Source organism: Cydia strobilella, chromosome 9 (genome assembly GCF_947568885.1).
Source record: "Cydia strobilella chromosome 9, ilCydStro3.1, whole genome shotgun sequence".
NCBI lineage: Eukaryota > Metazoa > Arthropoda > Insecta > Lepidoptera > Tortricidae > Cydia > Cydia strobilella.
Window position 1 is genome coordinate 8,740,755 of NC_086049.1, and position 13,437 is coordinate 8,754,191.

General features: G+C 40.0%; 1 long non-coding RNA gene across 1 annotated transcript in view; it reads right to left on the bottom strand.

Annotated features, from left to right (window-relative positions):
• The window catches only part of LOC134744254 (uncharacterized), a 120,193-nt gene that overhangs the window by 105,692 nt on the left and 1,064 nt on the right, over positions 1 to 13,437 (bottom strand). The gene's annotated exons all lie outside the window — the stretch shown is intronic.

Consider the following 13,437-nt stretch of genomic DNA (forward strand, 5'->3'; position numbering starts at 1 on the left):
TGTTCGTGTCGTATTTTGTCAACACCGAAACGGTCGAGCGTTGATTATGATTTACTCCGGTTCTGTGTGGTCTTTCGCAATGAAATTACATTAAAATGACGGAACCAAAGCTTTCAAGTCAATGGACTGAACATTGTATAAACTTTGTACCTATCACTTAACTTTACGGTTCACGGTTTAGTTTCATTGTGTTTTCTTGTTACTTAGTGGTCTTAGTGTATTAGTGAAAACGTGAAGCCACTTCGTCTTCTTTGAGGAAAATAGGATTACTAACAGTCTGGAAACAGCAAAATGAAAATCATCAATATCATCATGCTGTGTCAGTATGTCAGGTATGTTATATCACAGAACACCTAATTTAGGTGTTCTGTGTGTCATATTATACCTAATAAGGGCCCTCCACACTCATGCGCGAATCTCGGCGTGAAGCCGCGAACGTAAGTGTGGCGTCGATTTCACGCCTTCGCGCCTAGTTCCCCGTTTTTTGTCGGTTTATTAGCCCGCGTCAAAGGAGGCGCGAAGCGCGAACTGGCAAGACTCCACAATACACACAATTTTGACTCATATGTGGCAAGATAAATAATAATTATATAATATAAAGCGGCTATATTTTACGGTTTTACAACAAAACAAAATGGAAGAATAGCTAAATCACGTATGATGCCATAGATAACTAGCAGTTAAGCTCGATCAATGCTGGATCAGCTGATGCTTTTCCGCCATCTTGACGAGAACCAAACTGCGAAATCGCCGTGAAGTTTGAGTGTGAAGTCATACGTCAACGTCGCGACATGTTCTCTCCGCGAAGTCGCGCCGCGATTCACGCACATAGTCTGGAGAGGCCTCTAGAAATATATCATTAGCATGGGTAACATGATCTTCTCAAAGATGCTCTGAAATGGCGCACGAAGGGTTCCGTACCATTACGTAAAAAACGGCAAAAAATCACGCTTGTTGTATGGGAGCCCCACTTAAATATTTATTAATACTTATACTAGATCTATGCTGGTGACAGATGGACAGACAGACATACAGACAGACAGACGGAGTCTTAGTAATAGGGTGTCGTTTTTACCCTTGTCCCTTTGGGTACGGATCCCTAAAAATGAAATTGAATAAAAATATAAAAAATATATACCTATATAATATATGGATAATTTTTATTTTTTTAGTTTTTAGATCGCCATATAACTTTGTTTTGACTCATGTTCTTTCACTTATTTATTGAAGTAAGAAGAAGTTTGTGACCCAAAGAAGAACATGTAACGTAAACAAAGAAGAACATGTAACGTAAACAAATGAATTTTAAATAGGGGGGCACTTTTGGGGGGTAAATGAGAAAATTAAAAAATAAAGTTTTTTAAACTATATCGTGTTACATACTTATCAAATGAAAGAGCTCATTGTGAGAATCTGAAATATTTTTTTCCCCTCACTAGCTCGGAAAGCCGTCTTTTATCCTTTAAAACAAGCGGGGAAAAACGCATTTTATCCACTAGTGGGGAAAGTAATTTGACCTTGGATGGAGCGTGTTTAAGTAGCTTGACAGATAACAAAACGTAAAACGCTCATAATAATGGTTCGTTCGATATTAATTATTATTAAATAAATGATTTGAGAATCTAATAAAAAATACCAGATTTAGCTTTATTTAATGATTTTTTGTCATAAACCTTAAAATTCCATAATAAACGTTTGTTTTTTAATAATTATGTTAAATATAATTCTGAACGCACAAGTTAAGTCGATGCAATTTCAAAACGCATCATTGACATTTCATACTTCAGAAATGTCAACATTGACAACAAAAATTTTGCTTTAAAACTTCTCACGTAAAAGTACAGAATTTCGAGTTTTTTGTTATAATATCGTAAAAAAATGAGTAATTCCAGTTGATGAAGATGATCTAACGCCTGTGGATGTTGCACTTTCCTCGCTATAGTGAGGGGAAAAGTTTTGTGTTACACACGGGTGCAAATGTATTTTACTTCTCGTGTGTTGAAACACTCGCTACGCTCAGGATTCTCTTTTAGAACCACTCGCTTCGCTCGTGGTTCAACTATAATAAATCCTTTCGCTTGCTCGTGTTTCAATTCCACACTCGCGGGTAAAATACAACTTTGCACCCTTGTATAACAAATAACTATATTTGTAATTTTAAAATAAATAGTTTGTTATTTAACAAAATAGCCAAAAAATTACCATTCCCCCCCCCCTTTATCTCCGAAACTACTCGGTCAAAATTTTTGAAAAAAATACACAAAATAGTTATTTACCTATAGATCACAGGAAAACCTATTAGAAATGTGCAGTCAAGCGTGACTCGGACTTTTGTAGTTTTTGATCCGACCCCTACGGATTATTTAAAAACATTTCACTCACGTTTTACATAAAAAATATATTGTTAAAAATTGTGTAATGTGTGGAACCCTTGGAACGCGAGTCCGACTCGCACTTGGCCGGTTCGTTTTCTGACGGAAGAAATGCTCAGTAGTGACAGTGACACACGCCACACGCACAATAGGACACACGTCAAAGTGCCAACATAGCATAAAAGCGATAAACGTCAAATAAGTTTTACTTCAATCGCGCGTAAAGATTACACGCACACACTTTTTTTAATCGTATGGCATAGTATGACTATGATAAACATAAAACAAGTTATAAATACAAAATGAGTCCAATCAGCCACTTGATGGCCTCGGCGCTAAGGACGATCAGGACAGGATCCCTGATGTTAAAATTGTTAAATATCAAACGGTGTCACCAACGCCATCTACACGAGTAACGGCCAAAGGTATTGCGCCATCTATTCGAGTATACATTTTTCTTGATTTCCGAGGCACGTTCTTACTACTTTATACGGAATTACATATATTTTTGATAGTAGGTTCTGCCATCTTGTGGGGGCTACATCGGAACTATCGGAAGCATAAGCTTCACATTTACCTACGCCTCGCGCCAAAAATCTGAAACGGCTCCTGTGCTGCCCCTTGTAGTATATGCACGTCGAAAATATTTACCTAAACATTTTAAATCGAAAGCGTAACAGAACATGCCAAGTACCTGCCAAGTTTAGTAAGATCGAACTGTATGTATCTACCTATTTGACGTACCTCTCAATCACCGGTACACATTCTTTCGTGTGTCATTTAATGCATTTTAGCATAATAGCAAAATTCGAAACACTCGGCAATAGCAGCCGGCAAAGGTACGATAAATTTAAATTCTACGCTTCACTTGACATAACATAGAACTTTGCAACGCGGGCTAACTTGTTTACTCACTCAAAGGCATCTTGACTCTGAGGTGCATTGCAGATACGTTTTCAAAAACACACAGACGAAAGAAATTTAGTTTTGTAGTTGCGTAGACTCTTTATATCTTCAGCCTCGGTTCGCCATAGTTTCGGGGTAGGACGTGCACGGAATATTACAATAGTTTCAGAGTTATTTGTCTGCTCACGCGTGACTTATGAGAGGGGGAAAATTAATATCGCGAATTGATTTTGACTGGAATAATTGTTGCTGACTCATTGCTGGCACTTATTATCTCGTACTAATCAATGTGTTGGGTTACAGGGTATCACCTTTACTATCGACAATATTTATTTGTGCTTTCGGGATCGATTGCGGTAATGAATATGTTGCTAATGGAATACCAATTAGAGAAAACCTTTGAACTGCCACAACAATAATGATCTATTTAAGTAAAGAAAGTCAGTTACTGCTAATAATGTTAAAGTGGATACAATCTTTTTTCTTCATGTACGAGTACGAGACCTGCTCCGAAAGTTGTTATAATTATTTTTATAGCTGCTCTTAGCTCTAGCATAGAGTAACTTATACTAGAGCGGTACTGTCATAGTAAATTTTGTAACCCCAGTAAATTCACTGCCTTCTGTCGACACACTTTAAAACTAAAAATCAAGATTTATAAAAATACGATAAAATGTATTTAAATATGGATAAATGATTTTTTTTATTTGCATTAGTTATTTTTATGATTTTGACCCATGTTCTTTCACTGATATGCGTTAAAATTGTTAAATAACAAACGAAACCGTCAACGCCATCTATACGACAGTAGGCCAAAGCTAGTAGCGCCCTCTGAACGAGAATCAAATTTTCCTGATTTTCGAGGCACGTTTTTTCCTTAGACTGTACTGACTGTAGGTATCCATCTATTACGGAGTTATATTATCTATCTTTGGCTCTAGTAATGCTATTGATATATTATTAAACCATTGTGAGGGATCCTTCAGTCAGTACTTATTGAAATGGTGTAAATTAATTTTTAGGGTTCCGTACCCAAAGGGTAAAAACGGGACCCTATTACTAAGACTTCGCTGTCCGTCTGTCCGTCTGTCACCAGGCTGTATCTCGTGATCTGTGATAGCTAGAGCTAGACAGCTGAAATTTTCACAGATGATGTATTTCGGTTGCCGCTATAACAACAAATACTAATAAAAACAGAATAAAATAGAGATTTAAGTGGGGCTCCCATACAACAAACGTGATTTTGGACCGAAGTTAAGCAACGTCGGGCGGGGTCAGTACTTGGATGGGTGACCGTTTTTATAGATAATGGTACGGAACCCTTCGTGTGCGAGTCCGACTCGCACTTGGCTGATTTTTTTTAGAAAACGCTTAGTTTATATATTATAGTTTATGACCGAGAATTATTCAAAAATGAATATCCCCTTAACCTGCTTTAAAAGATTTCTCATTACGACAGATAACTTTGTGTGCAAATATATCAACAATATTCACAAACATACTAAATAAAATCATAGCGGAACAGGGAGACGCAAAAAGTATCGACTGAAAAGGCGCAACATGTCTTCTGCGATGTGTATATATACTTTAACGTGTCGAAGCCTAACCAACAGTCATGATGATCAGTAATTGAATACCGTATTTGATTTAAAACATATTTTATTTTTAGGTGCAGCTGCTAGCAAAGTCGCACCTGCTTATTTTTTGCTTTATCACCTAAACGGAAAAATGTGATTGGGGTATAGCAAAGGAAGGCCGTTCATGGGACTTAAAAATTTGCCCCCCTTTGCTATACTCTAACCCACAATTCCCCTAATGAAGGCGCCAACGCCACTGAACGCTCGGTACAGTACAAATTCTGAAAATAGCAAATAGTACTAGTAGTAATTTTAGAGGATTTGAAGGAAAAAAATCGCAAATATGTTTTTCCTTTTTTATTTTATTGTAGGACCTACCACATTATTACAATCTATAACGTTGTGACGTTGTTCACAGTTGCAATGACTAAATTCGCGTTGGTTGGCGGATGGTCAGCTGGCGGAATTGGTAACGCATGGGACCGGCAATTCATGGGTGGGTTCGAGTCCCACGTTGGCCAGAGTTGATATCGTTGATTTTTTCATTGTGATTGACATTTGTATTTACAATTTATAGATTTAAAAAAAACCGTTACTAAAATTTGCGAAAGTAACTGTTATTTTGATGAAATTTGCGTTCCAGGGTAGGACATAGGATAGTATTTAATCACGGAGATAATCTTTTGCGCAGACTAAGTCGCGGGCGGCAACCGGTATAGACATATTTTAAGTATTAAGTGCAGAAATTGAGAATGAATGATCCACTCTATGATGACAGGGTCTGGTCATCATATCACTTACACGATTTATGGATGAAGGCTCTGCGGCTTGATTACCTACTTTATATTAAAGGCTTGAGTTGTAACTGTAAGGCAGTCCGAGGAGGGTCCGAGATATTCGTGTCATACATAATTTATCTTCTCATATATTATGACAGGAAGTGTCCGTCGCCTTGTCTGCTTAGAATGAAGTAATATCCGGCACTGCAGGACCATTTAGATGAAACCTTGAGTAACATAATGCGTTAGTGCTGGATGGTTTAGGTAAAAACAAGTGCGAGTCGGACTCGTGCACGAAGGGGGGGTACCATTACCATTACGCAAAAAACGGCAAAAACAAACACGTTTGTTGTATACTACATCTTAAATATTTATTTTATTCTTGTTTTAGTATTTGTTGTTATAGCGGCAACAGAAATACCTACACCATCTGGCAAAATGTCAACTGTCTATCTATCACGGTTCATGAGATACAGCCTGGTGACAGACAGACATATAGACAGAGACGGACGGACAGCGGAGTCTTAGTAATAGGGTTCCGTTTTTACCCTTTGGGTACGGAACCCTAAAAAAGTTTTAATACCTACGTATTTCGAGAAACTAATAACTAAAACTAACTTCGGAACATCGGCTGACTTGGTGTTGGTAATAAGTATGTAAAATGTAAATGGAATCGAACAAACAAAGGGTATAGAAATTTCGATATAAAAGGAAGGCGCACTATGAAGCGAACTAAATGTGGAAAAATAATTTATAATTACTTGTGTTGAATCTGACTTAAATTTACAATTCTACATTCATATAATCCGGCATAGTCGTGGTCCGATATTTTATTACAACAGGGCGCTGGTATCTCACAAAGTATGCTTATCCACCGCTTGGTTTACGAGCCAAATAAAATAATTTGTTAGAGGTAACAAAAGCAAGATTGCTGGTTTTACAACGATTGCATCTGTATTTGTGGAGCTGGCGCTGTTATTGAGTACTGGCGAACCTTTTATTTAGACATAGACTATTCTCAAACGTTATGGCAATCGATAAAATCGTAAAATTCAATTATTCCAACAAACAATTTATTAATAAATATATAATATATTTTTATATATATATATATATATTTTTTTTTTTATATTAAAAATAATTCTTTTATTTTCACGTCACAATAAATAAAACAGTAAATAACATCCATGCATAGATCGTGATCGGCAACGCAGGCTTCGTCAAGTGGACACAAAATCAAATCAGCAACAGGCTTCGTCATCGACTTACAAATGATGTAATCCGCAACAGGCTTTGTCTAGCTTAACCACTAAATTAAACTATTTAGGTTATGGTGCCACCCCGGACCGTAGCCGGCCCAAACGTCCCCATGACACTGGCAGCGTTGCCCCGTTGAATTGCCAAGGAGATCTGTTGGACCAGGTACGATCCGGAGCGAGGATCGCAACCCCTATCTCTCAGTCGCCGACCCAATTCCCACACAAACTCCTTAGCCTCCGCACCCCAAGGTCCTGCAGTCTCCACCGCAACTGGTATAAAATCATACATTGGTTCCAAGGCAGAGTACTTCGTATGCTTCTGTTTAGCCGCATACTCCGCAGCTGAACCAGCAGCACCGATGGTGTGACTCAGATGGGACGGGGCAAAGGTGCTAACACACGTTGCGTCCCATAAGAGGCACCGACCCTTCTGCCAAGGAACCAATGTAAGACCATCTGGCCTTTTGCCATCAGCCCGGCACAATCCCGGAGGCTCCAGGACACAGGGAACATTGGCTGAGACCAAAGCCCTGCGAACTACCTCATTTATCGCATGGTGACGCGAAAAACGCCCAGCGCACCTCTGACAACTAAGGCCATGGTGACCGTCCTCCTGAACCATGGCTCCACATATACACCTATGTACCTCGCAAACCTTCGAACCCAATCGTAAGGCAACCGCAATCCTCAAAGAATCGTTATCTAGTAACGTGCCTAACTGAGGGGAAGGCAACGCATGAAGCCATGCTCCTGATTCGCACCTAGATGCGGCCTTGAGGCGCGCTAAATCTGAGCCAATAGCCTCGCTCAGCAAATCTGCAACCACCTTCTTACATAGGATGTCGTCCCAACCTCTTTGGGTCGCAGGATTGCTTGGCGGTTCCGTACCCTGACAAAACGATGACCACTTGACAAATGCCTCCGCAGCAAAAGGTATCTGGGAATTGCCACCATTGTCAGACAATATTCGAGTGACTAGTCCCAAAGTACCATGTGCCGAGGCAAGGAAAGCTACTACGCCTACTTCACGACACCGACGAACCCCAAGACCCCCGTGACGTACCGGAAGAGCAGCCTGGGTCCACTGCGCCTCATTCAGATGTACATTTAATATTGACTCCAGCGCTAACTTGAGTGTGTCATCTAATTTCGCTACATCGTCATGAAACATCCAGGTGGGAGATGTTCTTAAAATATACATTATCCGAGGCATCGCGAAACAGTTCCGCAGAAGAACAAGCGAGACATGGGCGGATAAATGGCTGAGGTGTATCTGGGCCTTAGCTAAAGCCAACCTTTTCTCTTCCAGAGCCGAACTGACGCCTTCCGGAAATATAGGAGCACCCAAAAGAGAAAAGGTTGACTTTTGCAGGCGTCGCACCCCTGGCAATACCGCCTCAAATCTCGATATGGTATTAGCCTCATCGGAATCGCAACAGAACAGTTCGCATTTGCCCGAATTTATCTCCAAACCGATCCCTCTCAAAGCCGGCACCAGCCTTTCAACATCGTTCAAAACTGTTTGCGGATCACCTCCAATCGTTCCGTCATCCAAATACCACACGTTCAGGGGTGAATCTAAAGATGTGATAACCTTTTGCATGGCCAAGCAAAATATTAATGGACCCAAAGGATCTCCCTGCTGGGCCCCAACCCGCGAGGATATCAGGGTGTCGCTATACTGTAAATGGCTGTCAGCATGGTAACATTGATAAAGGAACGGGTAAATCGATGGTACTTTGTACATAGTTTCATCAAGAATAGTGTCCCTCTCAACGCTATTAAAAGCATTCTTGATGTCTATCTTCAAAATAACGGCACCCGTATCCCTATTCGCTAGTGCAAATGCTCGAGTGGCATGGATCGCTGCTTCACAACCCTGAGCGGTACCAAAACCCACTTGAGTTGGCTGCAGATAATCGGCCATCGGTTCTTTAACAGCCCGACAACACAATTTAGCCGTGAGTCGACGAATTGTGCATCCTATTGCTATCGGCCTGACCCCACCGTCCTTTTTGGTAAGAGCGCAAAGGGAAGCGCCATATAAATACGGACTGACAAGGGGATTGAGCGATCCCTTCAAAAGGAAATTACATAAGTTCGTTAATGAGTCGAGTAGCCGGGGCCCATTACTACCCGCCGTAGAAGATGTCAGTTCCTTAAGATGCTGCGGACGCAAACCATCCAAACCCGCAGCAGACCCGTTGTAAAATGAACCTAACGCCTCCCCCACTTCAGCCGGCGTCACCGACAAGGAAGGGCTCGAAGCATCAGGTTCCGGCGGAAACACTAGAGGCCTGGACGGTGACGGATGTTTCTCACGAAGGGATGCCAAAGTTTCATCGTTCGACGGCGCCAGCGACGAGTCTGACAAAAGGAGCCGGACCGCACCTCTCAAGTCACCATCATGCACCTTGCCCTTGCATATTTATATTTAGAATATATAAAATACCTATTTTATATAAATAGGTTATATAAATAGGTAGGTAAAATACCTAGTTTACCTACCTATTTATATAACTTATAATTGTACGAATTTAATCTTCAATACAGATTAATACGTTTATAATAAATCGCTGGTAGTAAGATCGATTCGATTATCTTTTCACCATTAATTATCATTATTCATCGAATAACGAATGATCATCATCACTACAAACAAACGTCAAAGAGAATGCGTTATCAAAAATCGCTGTTGCACTGGTTTGTCTGAAATTAAGGCTCGCTTACGTTCAGTAAGCAACAGTAATACATTGTGTGCTCATGTGCTGTGATAAAAAAGGGAATGAAAAGCGTGAGTGTGAGCAAAGCGAGTGCAACAGAATCTGGACGTTGCATATACCGACCGAACGCAATCTAGTTGGTCGCTCAGGCTGACCAGTGTAAAACCTTGTACGTACTTGTACACCTTGTAAATACCTAACACAATTACAGCCTTTTTTATGTTCGTAACAGAGGTCTGTAATGGCGCGAACAATTTGAATAATGTGGGTACTAAACAAGCTTAGAAATTTAAAATTTTGACGGAAATGGTTGCCCAGGCTGTACGAGCACTAGCACATGCTGCGAAGATAAAGCCTCTAGTGACATTTACCACTGAAATTGTAAACCACAATAAACTTCAGCAAAAGCTTGTGGCCTTCGTAGATTCCACTGTGTCGCCAATATACTGGTGCGTTTGATTTTTTGGACTTCGCAAGCGACTGGAGGAACACCTCCTGTACGGCTGAGTTCGGCCGAGCGCTTTATCCTCATGAGAAATTAACTGTTCCATTAGTTTTAATTCATTCGACGCCCGCGCGGTACGGTTCATTATTTCCGCTATATTCGGTGTAAAAATGCGTTAAAATATCGCCTTCGCGCTCGACTGCAAAATAAAACTGATATAATATATTATAGTGTAGAGAGTAATGATATTATCCGAGTTACGATATTCAGCGCTCCGCGGTCGCGCCCGTTTTGGCGGAATGAGCATGACTTTGATTTAATTGGTTTTCCAAACTAAATCAAGCCTGAATTAATTTTGTATTAAGCATAAATGTCAGCTAATGGTAAACGATGTTTAGAAATAAAGAAAAAGAGGAAAAAATAACTGTCAGAGGAAAGTCTGGATATGGTGGAAATATTCGTTATCAACGGGTAAGTCTCGGTAGTTTAGCTTACTTGGTAGAGCGGCAAGCTGGTATGTCGGAGTCATTCGAGTCTTGTCTTGATTTTCCTCTTTTTTTTTCATTTCTAAATATTATGTCAAGCCTAAGTATGTAACGTTTTCGATGAGAAGGTATTGTCGGTAATTAATGATTATTAACCATCAACCAAGCTTATTAGGTAAAAAACTAGTCTCAATGATGCTGAATGTAGTTTTGAAATGAAAGCGTAGCTTCGATTGTACGGCGGCGGCTAGATTCGTGCGACTCTAAAGTGTTGTGTTAGACAGTACTGATGTGCCGTCGGAAAGATTCTAAAATTGCGAATTTTTTTACTTGGAAATTTTGGTAAAATTCGGAAACATGTATATATAGTTATAAGTTGACATGTAAAGGAGCTATTAGCTTAAGCCTATTTACAGAATACACATTTTGATTTTGATTTTGATTTTGAAACCTTACATTTTTCTATGAGGAGCGATATCTTCCATGGAAATTTCCTTTATTACTTGTGTTATTTATAATAAAGAGAGAGCTCCCTTTATTATTTTATAGAACTTTCTAAGAACTTTTTCAACTATCCGGAAACTTATCGAAACTTGCACAACCGTACACCCATAGCATGTGCTCTGTCTTTCTGCACCTATTATAAACTAGCTTTTGCACGCGACTTCGTCTGCGTAAAATTAGTATTTTGAGTAGCTTCTTATTGATTCCCTGTACCAACTTCCTTATATCCTTATAATTTTAAGACTAACACGGGACTTAATCGCGTACAAACTTAAGTTCACGGTTACGTTACGGTCAGCAAGAGATGTTATCCCTCATCAAACACCTGGCGTTTATAAGATTGAATGCAGCTGTGGTAGTTCCTATATTAGGGAAACCAAACGCACTATAGTGGAAAGGGTCAAGGAATCGCAGCTGTTAAAAAACGTCAAATAGATAAGTCTGCGGTAGCCGAACATTTGCTACAATCGGGACAAAACCACTGGATTGAGCTCCATAATCCCAAAGTCCTCTCAACGGAACGTCTTTACCACAGCAGGAAGGTACGTGAAGCAATTGAAATCAGAAAACATCGAAATTTCTATCAAAATGACGGACAGGGGATTTCGTCTTCGTGGAATCCAGTAATTAGCAAATGTAAGGGGGAATGTCGTGAGTGTTGTGTGTAGGCAAAGTGACAACCCTATCGTACAAGTTAATAATCAAGATCAAGTGCGGGTAGTTCGCAAAACCCGCGCGGCAAGAAGATGTTGATACAATTCCTCGCCAGTCTGCCTGTGACCACGAACGTAACGTCACGTTCGAAACGTCAGGCCATAAATAAACGTAAGTTTGTACGCGATTAAGTCCCGTGTTAGTTTTAAAATTATGAGTGAAAATCAGTTCAGCGGTTTAAGCGTGAAGAGGTAACACACAGACAGACACACAGACAAACAGATTTTCGCATTTATAATATTAGTATGGATAGTACCTATGGATTCCCACGAAAATGAGAAGAAAATTAGCCTGAAGAGTATATGCGTGGCGTCCTGGCGTCATTGAACGTCATATTTGCGCTCTTCGGGCTTTTGTTTGGTGCGCAAACTCCAAAAGATGTTGGGTAGATGTTTATAAATTTCTGGTTGACGACCGATAAATAAATTACCTTTTACCACTAATTAGGTAAGTTACATTCATCTACTTAAGCAGTAACGGCGCCGCGTTAATTTAAAATACTTAATTAATTATTTCATTTATTAATTCATTTATTCATATAAAACAATTACACAGTTACATACATACATACATACATACATATAATCACGCCTATTTCCCGGAGGGGTAGGCAGAGACCACGGATTTCCACTTGCTACGGTCCTGACATACCTCTTTCGCTTCCTTCACTTTCATTACATTCCTCATACACGCTCGCCGGTTTAGGGTGCTCTTGACCTGGCCTTTCTTCAGGATTTCCCCGATCTGATCAGAGAAAGTCCGCCGAGGTCTGCCCCTTCCTACTCCCGTTTCTACCTCTTCCTTATACACTCTCTTTGTTAGCCTTCTTTCACTCATTCTTTCCACGTGTCCAAACCATCTCAACATACCTTTCTCAATTTTTGTCACTACATCTTCGCTCAGTCCACACTTTTCCCTTATCACACTGTTCCTAATTCTATCTTGTAATCTCACACCACACACACTTCTCAACGCTCTCATTTCCACTGCATTCACTTGGCTCTGATGCCTCTTCTGCCATACCCAACTTTCGCTACCATACATAAGTGTAGGCACCAGCACCCCTCTATGCACAGCCAAACGTGCCTTTTGCGACACCTTCTGGCTGCTCATAAAAGCGTTAAGTGCCCCATTCACGCGATTTCCAGCACTCACTATCCTTTCAATATCTTTATCATGCTTACCGTCCCTAGTGAATAATATTCCCAGATACACAAACTCTTTCACTTGTTCTACTCTTTCTTGACCAATCAAAATTTCACAGATTGTCATATATTCCTCCTTTTTAAATACCATAACTTTCGTCTTACTTACATTTATTTTCATTCCTTTCCTTTCAAAAGATCCATGCATTCTAGTTACCATCTCCTGCAACTCTCTCCCGACACAGTTACATATATACTATAAATGCGCCAAACTGGAGTTTGTTGGCGCGCCGCGCTCAACTCTTAATTAAATGTTTACTTGATATTGTATGGCTAATTGCATGCCAGCAAGTTATCTCATTTCATTAAAAATATAATATTTACGCTAGTCTCATTACTAAACTACATTGCGTTTCACTTATAGACAACCTGCTTTAGACTTTTTATTTTGAAAAGTATACAAAGAAATCCGGTCACTACACTAAAGTTGGTACGCTAGGAGTCAAACCACTTAGGTGCTGCACAAAC